This window comes from Lagopus leucura, unplaced genomic scaffold, assembly GCF_019238085.1.
Source record: "Lagopus leucura isolate 7727_CA_CO unplaced genomic scaffold, USGS_WTPT01 Super-Scaffold_100008, whole genome shotgun sequence".
In the NCBI taxonomy this organism is placed as follows: domain Eukaryota; kingdom Metazoa; phylum Chordata; class Aves; order Galliformes; family Phasianidae; genus Lagopus; species Lagopus leucura.
This window is the reverse complement of record NW_024962265.1, coordinates 33,988,983-33,999,269: the sequence shown is the minus strand read 5'-3', so window position 1 is coordinate 33,999,269 and position 10,287 is coordinate 33,988,983. Positions and strand designations below refer to the sequence as shown.

General features: G+C 45.6%; 1 protein-coding gene across 1 annotated transcript in view; it reads right to left on the bottom strand.

Annotated features, from left to right (window-relative positions):
• The window catches only part of FRS2 (fibroblast growth factor receptor substrate 2), a 50,474-nt gene extending 46,154 nt beyond the window's left edge, over positions 1-4,320 (bottom strand). The window contains exon 1 of the mRNA XM_042872791.1: positions 4,257-4,320. The gene's annotated coding sequence lies outside the window, so the exon portion shown is untranslated. The remainder of the gene's footprint in view (positions 1-4,256) is intronic.
• Positions 4,321-10,287: the final 5,967 nt, after the last annotated feature.

Here is a 10,287-nt window from a genome sequence, read left to right as displayed (position 1 = left end):
ACACACACACACACACACACACACACACACACACACACACACACACAGATGCTTACATACTTACATGAGGAGCAACTACACACCAGATTATAACCTGTTTAGGTTATGAAAGTTTACATATAGCACTGATTACACAGAAGGGGCAACAACAAAAAAAAAAAAGAAAAGAAAAAAAGAAAGTGATGCGTAAGAGTGGACAATGCAAAGCCTGCTACGTTGTGCCTGCTCCTGTATCACTTCTGCTCAGCTAAAAAAAACACCTGCTATGCTGCATGGAATTACACCTCTGGACTCCAGTTTTCAGCCAATTGCTCCTCAAATGGCTTAGATGAAGAACAATGTTACTTAGTAGCTGACAAAACCAACACCCATTAAATCTGTTTCAGAAAATGCGACTGAGAAGCTACAGGTAGATAACCGTTCCCAGCAGGCACTGCTGCCCAGTTATGCCATTCAGTCAACAGGGGTGATCATTTGTAGAGATCTGCAAGAGCTGGAATCACAGAAGGACACACGCATCCACTTCAGGGAGAGTTCACTGAGCTGACAGCCCAGTGAAAGCAAGCAGAGCTATCGCTGCCCTGCGCCGCTCAGTGTGCCTCAGGCAGGCAGCGCTGCTAACAGCTTCTGTGCTGCAAAGGATCGATAGGCACGGCAAGCTACGGCAGAGCAGCAGGGACAAACGGCTGGGGTACACAGTCTCTAAAACTCTCCTGAAACATCAAGCGAAACTTCTGTTACAGCCTTGAAGTCCTAAGACAGATTTGGAAAACCACTAAGCATTGCCTCATCACTTTAACAGAAGAGTCACATGCTGTCTCCTGGGAAACTGTCTGAAGCTAACAGCATTAAGTCTCAGGTCAGCCTCAGCATTTTCATCGTTTGTTGTTATTGTTGTTCAATTTAGTTATTACTGCAAAATTTCCTGCAGGTTTCTTAGCACACACTGATAACTATCTTATTTTCTCAGTCTTTTTTATGTTTCAAAGCTCAATATATACACAACAAATTCATTGTCTCAAGAATCCAATGGATGAACAGGAGTTATAAGCAGGAGCATATTTTTTCCATTAACTATCACTAAATTAAACAATAGGTACCAAGTAAAAATAGATAAAAAGAAAAAGGGCATCAGGATACAAAAGAGCAAGATTCTTCCCTTAAGATGCCTTCAAAGTGCATACTGAAACCACAGTCACACTGCCAAGGATTAAGGGATCTCAGGTTTTAAGTATGCCGACAAACCACAACCAAACAATGCATCCAAACCCTCCGTGCTCAGCCCAAGCCCAACCTCACCAAAGTCAGCCAGGATCAAGCACACTCCAGGCCAGCACAATGTGTCCCTGTTACCAGAAGCAACCTGCTCCCCTCACCTCCATTTGTGCAGCACTGCACCAGCCTCATCCTCACCCTGCACACCCCATTGGGAGCACCTCAGCCCAGTGCTGCACGGGCACCTGCCTGTGCCCAGGAGAACGGAGCAGCAAGGGCTAGGGAGCAAACAGGACTGACTGTAATCTCCTGCAGTGGAGATGGTCCATGACAGCAACACGTTCACACAAAATGGTTCGGTTCCAGCTGAAGTCCCATAGTGCTGGCCACAGGTCAAGGCCCAAGCAGCCCTGCTCTTCCCCTCAAGCACATGGGTCCCACCACAGCTTTCACAAAACACCCAGTCCCAACCTCACAAGGTGCCAGTCCAGGGCATCATCATGGAACGAACCATAGAATGGTTTGGGTTGGGAGGGACCAACCCAGTTCCAACCTCCTGCCACGGGCAGGGTTGCCATCCACTAGATCCATCTTCCCAGGGCCCCATCCAACCTGACTTCAAACACCTCAAAGATGGAGCATCCACAACTCCTCCGGGCACCGCACAGAAAAAACTACTTGCTGTCATCAGCTCAGCTCCATAGGCAGCACTCCCAGCACAAGGAGTGAGCAGGGGGCAGGCTGAAAGGCAGAACGTCCAGTCATGACCCACAGCAGATGCTGCAAAGTGCACCTGTGTACCACCCCATTTTACATTTAAGTTTGCCACAGCAGCTCAGCATGATGATTCTAATACATTTCTTTTTGAGTTTAAGCATCAGCATTTTTTGGAAAGCTAAGCAGCCACGGCCTGCTTGGGCACAAGCAGCAGGAGGTGGAAGCAGGTAACTGCAGCAGCCAGCTTCACTCCCTGTGTGCTGCAAAATGAAGTCTTACACTAACATAGTATCAATACTTTCACCAGACATTCTATTTTGCATCACTGTAAAAACATAAATGCAATAGAACTAATACAGCCATGTTGAATATTATTTCAATTGTAGTTTATTTAACACAAGGAATTTAAACAATAGTTCAGGCAATTAAAGCGATCTCGTAAACCTCTCTGCTGAAGAGTGAATTTCAGACACCACTCAAAGAGCTGTATTGCTGAAACTGTAAGACTTGGGGGTCACAGAAGTGAATAATGCTGACTGCAGGATCAGAACTTTACTAAGCATGGATATCACTATTTTCAAGCTGATCCTTGAGAAGTAAATTACTATAAGTAGTAGTACACACTGACTGCTAGAAATAACCTTGCTAACTTTACTAAGCAATTACATTTCTTACTGCATTGGTAGATTTAAAAGGGAATCATTCCCACAGCAAGTCAGTATACTTGTTTATACCCATCCGGCTAACAGAAGAAAGAAATGCAATCACATCAACGTAGCAGACAAGAAGTATCAACCCTGCAGATCAAGAAAGGGGCAAATGAAGTTCATACTGACATATATTGAACCTGCCTTTGCCAGTGCCATCTATTTTCCTACAGTTTATGAAATTCTCCTCTTCTTATAGAGCTGCATTCTTCCACAGACTGCCTATTAAAGGCCGCACAACTCCTCTTTAACCAAAGTTTCTTATAAGATTAAAAAGTGCTCTAAGTCTCTCTGTAGAAACTGTACTGAAATGAGAACAATTTATTTTGACTACAGCTAACCACCAGCTTTGAAGACAGGACACCAAACTGGAAAGTGAGCAAAAAGCTGTTTAACCAAATATAAATACAACTGCTGGAACGTTGTTTCAACAAGCATTTTCAAAACATTCTTGATACATAGGCAAATAAACCCAGGACTTCTCAGTCAAGAAATAATGTTCTTAATCACTTTCCATTTGTGATGCAGGGAATATTTTTGGACCTGAACTGGTGACTCACACTGGTACCAATGCACATTTGTCTTGAAGCAGGCTCCAACACCGCCCGCAGGACGGCTGTGCTGCTCAGATGCACTTGCAAACTGAGGGAAACAGACAGGGAACCTCACTGGCATTTCTGCTGATCCAGACAAGCAAGCAGATCTGAATCTGGATTCAGTGGATCTGAATGTTTCTTCGTACCAACCCACTATTAAAGCAGCCATGTTCCTCTAAATACAAATGTACTGCAGAGCCAGCAGCGTGGACTGAATGAGAGTCATCACACAGAATGACCTGTATAGCTAATGCCATTAAAGCAAGACACAATACATGTCTGTGCTTCTTGCTCGTTACGCTAAATGTCACTTTGTCACTAACATTGTAAGTGAAAAAAAGAAAAAGCTAAGAGACAGCACGGTGTCATCTCTGACCAACTGCCCAACAGCATTCCTAACCACTCCTCACAATCACCACCCCTTGTGCTTTGATGCTGTGCGGGACACGGAGACCGGGAAGCCAAGAGAGCATCCCAGAGAGCCACGGCTCGGACAGAGAACTAAGGAAGAGTGGTACCGAAAGCCCTTTCAACCTCTGTGATCCTCCACATCCATCCCTCCCGCGCTCGCAGCGAGAGGAAGGGCCCCAACGCGCTGCGGGGAGCGGCTGTGTGCCGGGAGCAGCGGCAGAGGAGCGCCGGGAGCGGCGGCCCAGCGCTTGACAGCTGGCAGGGCACGACCCATGGCAGCGCGCAGCCGTGCGGGCACAGCCGCTCCCGCATCCCGCTCCTGCCCCCGGCAGCCCCCGCCGCCAGGCCGGCCCGGCCGGCCCTCCGCTTTTGTTCCGAACCCGCTCCGCGCTCTCCCGACCGCGCTCGCTCCCTCCCTGCCCGCTCGCTCGCTCTCCCGCCCGCCGCTCTCCGGCCGCAGCCCCGCCCGCCCGCGCCGCACCGCACCGCCGGCTCCGCACTCCGGCGGGGAAGGAGCGCGGCCCCGGCCGCGGGGCAGGGGCGAGGGGAGCCGGCCGGGCACCCCGCGAGGCGCGGCCCGGACAGGGACGGGGGCAGCGCCCGCACCCACCTCCGCCATGAGCCCGCGCCGGCCGCCGAGCCAGGGCCGGGCCGCCCACCACCACGGGGGCGAGAGGCGGCCCCGCGTCCGCGGCGGGGAACGGCGGCGCCTCCCGACTGCGGCGGCGACAGGGCCTCGCTCTGGGCCGGACTCCGCCGCACAACTTCCGGAGCGCGGCGGCAACGCCTTCCGGGGCGGCCCGGCCCCGCCGAGTCGGGCGCGGTGTCGCCGCCGCTCGCCATAGGTCCGCCGGCCGGCGCCGGCTCCCGTTGGATCGCGGAGCCGCTCGGTGCGTCCCGCCTTCCCGGCGGCGTGTGACTGCTCGTAGGGCGATTGCGGCTACCTGGAGTCTCTTGGAGAGGCGATCTAGTCTTACGTCCTCTCTCCTGACGGCGGCCACAGCGGTGCTCCCCTGCGGCACCGCCCGTACGAGTGCGGGAGCTGGAGAAGTTGAATGCTTTGCAGAGATTTTCTCCAGATGCACAAATGATGATGCCTGCAAGGGAGCGGGAATACGGCTGTTGTTTAGGGCTTGTGCCGTGACAGCTGCTGTGTGTGTGAGCCCGTGCTCTGAGATCTGGATGGAACAAGGGTAGGGCATGAGATTTGGCTGTAGTTGGGTCACGTAACGAGAAGGCACTAGCAAACATCATTATCTAATATGCTGTATATGCTCATGTCCCATAAATATGGCATATCTCATGGCTACAAAGCAACAAGCTGCTCTCAAGACAGTCATCTGCAGCACCTACGTGTCCTTTAGGTCCTTTGATATGCAGATTCGCCTTTATGTTGGCTGTCAGCTCAGCTGCCGTTGTTTGTTTCAAACTGTGAGTCTACATCCAAGCAGTATTACTATACTGCAGTTTTCCATAGCCTCCTCAGCAGCATCTGTACAAACAATGAAAAAGTCTCTTCTGTTGGGTCTTTATTTCCTGCTCCCTCTAGTTCTCATCATGCCTTCACCTGCTCGTATAAGCAGCTGAGCTTGAACTGTATGTCAAGTTTGGTTCCAGGCTGGGTAGCACATTGTCTCTTTGACAGCTAAGTTCTCTGTCTTCTACTGGTTGCTGGTCTTACCTACAATCATTTTTCATCATCCGAAACTGAGATGACTGCGTGTCCATCGAGATACACTATAGGTTCTGTACAGATTCTTTTGAAGACTGATCAACTGCTTGCAGCTGTCTACAAATTATGAGCCGCCATTGCTTTGGGTCCTTTCATGGCATCTGTAGTTCTGTTCAAGAATGCTCTAAACTTTCTTTCAGCTTTGAAATCAGATACAACTCTGTTTTTCCAAATATCTCATTATGCTGCTACTAATGCCACCTTTAAAGCTTCCCTGTCAGCAGTTGGCCCATAGCTAAAATTTGCATATATACTATTTTAGTCACTAAGCATTTCAGTGTTTACTTGGCATTTCATATATGGCCTTTTAATATACAGTGGCTACTGAAGGTGCTTAATACATGGTTTTCCACTGCAACAGAATTCATCGTTCTCTAATTCATAACTGGTTTACTCAATTAAATGTTGAGTTAAATGTGCTATTTTTAAGTACTACTTAGAAGAACTCTTTTATTATTAATGTCACTTTCACCCCAAATTAAAATTTCCAGGTTAACAACTCTTTTTTTTTTTTTTTTTTTTTAGTTTAAAAACTAGGAGGCCATAGATATATTTTGAAAAGAGTCTTTGGAGAAGAAAGGAGATTGAACCACATCAGTTACACTGTAGCTCGTGTTTCCAGCAGCTCTCATTTCACTACTGTAGCATCTCTCAGTGTTGGTTCATAGACTCATGTCACTCCAGTTCCTGGATTTTTACAAGAAGGGATCAACACTGTGGGATTTATCATTGAATTTGGACCTAGCAGATTATTGCCTTTGCCTGTAAGCTACTTTAAAAATTAAAGACTATTCGGTTCTGTAATTGAAAGAGCAGCCCAATCATATATTAAATTTTATCAGTAGATTTATCTCATTAATAAAGTTTTCCCTTACTCATCTTACCCTTGCACATAGCAGGGGGGTTGAAATTAGGTGATCATGGTGGGCCTTTTCAACCCAGGCCATTCTATGATTCTATGATCCATCTTGTGTTCTTAATGCCTGGGTCTGACAAAGAAGGAACACTGAGGGAATGGAATGCCAGATTGTGTTTCTGGAGTTCCTTTGTAATCTATCCCATTTCATGTCTTCTCTAGTGGGAAGCCCTTTCTGATCAGCACAAGTTGTGTATACTTCAGCATACTGACCAAAGCCTTGAAATATTTTTGGAGATGGATACCGGGTCACATCATAAATGTTTCAACTACAAATTGAAACATAAAAGAGTAAACAGTTTCTCCTAAAAATAAAACTGTAGCAACAGCTTCATGACAAATCACAGAAAACTGCAGTCATTTCATGTTGTGATGAACAAGGCCTTTGATTTTGCTATAGGCACCACCTAGCTCAGCTGTAGGTGAGGGCTCCTATATAATAGTGCCTTTCAGGGTTTGTGACTCAGCAGCAAAAGCATGCTCCTGGCTGAAATGTGGTACAGAAACTCGCTCTCTTTCTCTGTTCTAAGACGTTACCTAGGAGTGCAATTTTATTCTGTCAGTCCCCAAATCCATTGGACACTTAAAAAAAAAAAAAAAATGATTTAAAAAAAAAGAAGTCCATAGCAAACATTTCAGGAGCTGGAAAACAGATTTACAAAGAGAGAGTGCGGGACTTATTGTGCTAGCAACAGCGCAACACTGGTCACATTCTGCCTCTCCTCATGTGTGGCATGCTAAGTAGAATGACCCTTTGTATGTCAAATCAAGAAGTTGTTGTTTCCACAGTCAAACAAAGCCCTTGCATACAGTAAGGGCCATATAGCAGCCACTTATGGCCTGATCTGCACTTCTTCAGAAAAAAAAAAAAAAAAAAAACTATCCCCATAGAGTTAATACTGTTGTTTTTTTTTTTTTCAGAAATATAAAATTGAGCCAATGATTTAAACCAGTAGTTCACTGCTTCATTAATAAATTAATTAAATTAAATTAATAAAAATTAATTAAATTAATTAAAAAAAAAAAAAAAAAAAGAAATCTAATGGTAAGTAAAGACATACTGCATCTGGACAGTTTAATTCATAACGAAACCTCTCCTGAAATGGCTGGAATCTGACAAATCTTCTGTACTTATTCCTGTGATACTTGGGGAAGAGTGGTGCAGGAATTGCACAGATCATTGTTGGTATTGCACTTCATACGTCCTCAGATGTACACATTGGCTTCATGCTGTACACATGTACCTCTACGTACCTCTGATATGATTAAAGGATTCATGAGCTCTGAATAATGTGCTGTGATGGAGATGATGCTTGTTGCTGTGAGTACTGATCCATAGAATTTCACAGAATTATAGAATCATTAAAGTTGGAAAGACCACTAAGCTCATGAAGTCCAACCATCAACCTAGCACCACCACGTCCACTAAACCACGTTCCTCAGTTCCACGTTTGCTCCTTTCTTGAACACCTCCAGGGACGCTGACTCCACCACCTCCCTGGGCAGCCTGGTTCAGTGCCTCACCACTCCTTCGGAGAAGAAATTTTTCCTAATACCGAACTTGAACCTCTCCTGGCACAACAGGAGACCATTTCCACTCATCCTATCACTGTTACATGGAAGAAGAGGCCAATCCCCACCTTGGCACAACTCCTTTCGGGTCATTGTGGAGAGTGATCTGGTTTCCCTTGAGCCTTCTTTCTCCAGAACAAACAATCCCAGATACTACAGTGAGTAGCAAAAGTGTAATTTTAAACTCAGGTATTTTCTCTGACCTTATTTTATGCTAAGCTTACTGAGATTTTGTGTATTTTACCCCTTCAGATGCTGGATTCTTAGTCCCTTGCCCATTTGAACACTGAAAGTGTCAAAGACATTATTCTACGAGTGAAGCTGCCTCTTGGGCCTCCCGAGTTCTATAAATTCAGTTTGCTTCACAAGTGAATGTTCTGCTTAACTGAATTGAACTGTTTTCACTTCCCCCAACAAAGGCTGCCACATGCAGCTCCCGTAACTTCTTTCTGGCTGCTTCCCAGGAGCAGCACCAATGTGCTGACTGCAGAGTGTTTCACGGGCTGTTTCCAACTAGCCCGTGATAACCAAGTGGGATGTAAACCTAATTCAAAGAAAAAAAGCTACACTACATCGCAATAACATTTGAGAACAGATATTGTCAGATGAAAGCAAGGAAATTCCATGTGAAGACAGCTGCTATGCCCTTCATTCACCCCTTGGTGTTGCAGAGTTTCGGGGCCTCAGAGCTGTGCACATTTAACTGTGAAGTTTGTACAAAACAGTGTTTGAAAAGCATCAACACAGTGTCAGATTTTTAAATATTAGGCAACTTGTGCAACTGCAAATGGACTCCCTTGTGAGTACAAAGTAGAAGGAATTAATTATGTGTAATCATGCTCAATTCTTGTAGTTTGGAAACCTTCCTCAAGCAGGACACGGCATGGATGCCTCTCACAGGAAAAGGCAGCTGGTTATTTTAAATCTCTGCATGCAGCATGTGCCCTTTGCCTTATTTATTTATTCATTCAGTGAGTAACTACTTCGGTATTCTTAGGGCATTTGTCATTGTATTAGTTGATATGTCATTAGCATTAGTGGGATTATTTCCTCATTCTGTCTTCCAGAGGAAGAGTTATAGCTGCATGTTACTTACAGGGGAGCATTGGCTAGGTGTGTGGGAGTCCTGGTGTTGCATAGCTCAGTGTTGTGGCACTGATCATTAAAAAATCATGCTGCTTGGTGGAGTTGATGGTTCTCAATCCAGGTTTCGCAGATGGTATGTGATGGAGGCAGCTGGAGGAATGGGATCACATGGGATCCAAACAAGAAGCTGGCTAAGCTTCTCCCTGTGAGAGATTGATGGCATTTGTGTGACTGCAGGCACAGTGCTTGGATTTAGTGCCTAGGAATCTTGGAATATAATGCTCTGCTGCATCCCATAAGCAAGCATTGTGACTGCTGCTGGAAAATTGGCAGAGGGACTGTGTGTTTGCCCTAGTTGCTACAGTGGGAATTTGGGAACTCTGGGTTAGGATCACACTGCAAATTCATGGTGAAGATGCTGACAAATGGTCCATTTTACCAATTCCACTATAAGGGAGGTGTTTCAATGCAGAGTGGACTGGTAAGAACAGCTGCAACATTTACAGTGTCTCTCTTGATACCCTCAAAAGTAAAACTGAGTTGCAAAGAGCTGCATGGTGGAGTTCACTCCAGCACATTCGGTGCTTGTATACTTGTATATCTTTATACAAGACATGAATTTGAGGGATAGGAGAAACCTTCCTTTTCCTATAGTTCAATATTAGAAAACCCAAAACTTAAGCTGCCTGGGTTTGGTTTCAACTTCTATCTGTGAAAATATAAATTCCTGTTTTCCTTCACCTATAACCATCATACAGCTATTACTGCTTCCTTAAACCTACCCACTGACATTATTCTGTTGTGACTGATTTTGTCAGACCCTTAGGAGAAGGACTGGGTTGCTGGGAAGTACATACTGAAGTCACTGAAATGAGAATTCATGGAATGTAAGCACCTCATGGCTGGAAAGCAGCTGGGTGAGTGTTTAAGGATCATAAATGTTCACTTTCAGTATTGGAGACCTCTTAGTGATGTAGTCTTGTCTCAGGTCAAACAAGCAGATCGGTGACAGGGAGCTGGGGTGAGGCTTTGGCATATAGACAAGTACGTCAGACCATGGAAAAATCAACATCATTTTTTGTAGATAGAAAAAGCTTTGTCATTATGAAGTCCTTTGACAAAATGAACAAACTGATAAACCAGGGTGATAAAGTGATTTCAAAAGAGCTTTTGGCACAGTTCCACACCAATGCTGCTAAAGAAAGTTGGCAGTCGTAGGTTCAGAGGGAGGGCTGTCTTGTGAATCGGTAACTAGCTGAAGGAGGAGGGTTAATGGGAAGCAATAAATAGTCATTTTTTACACTGCAGGAAAGTTACAATCAGACTCCCACAAGG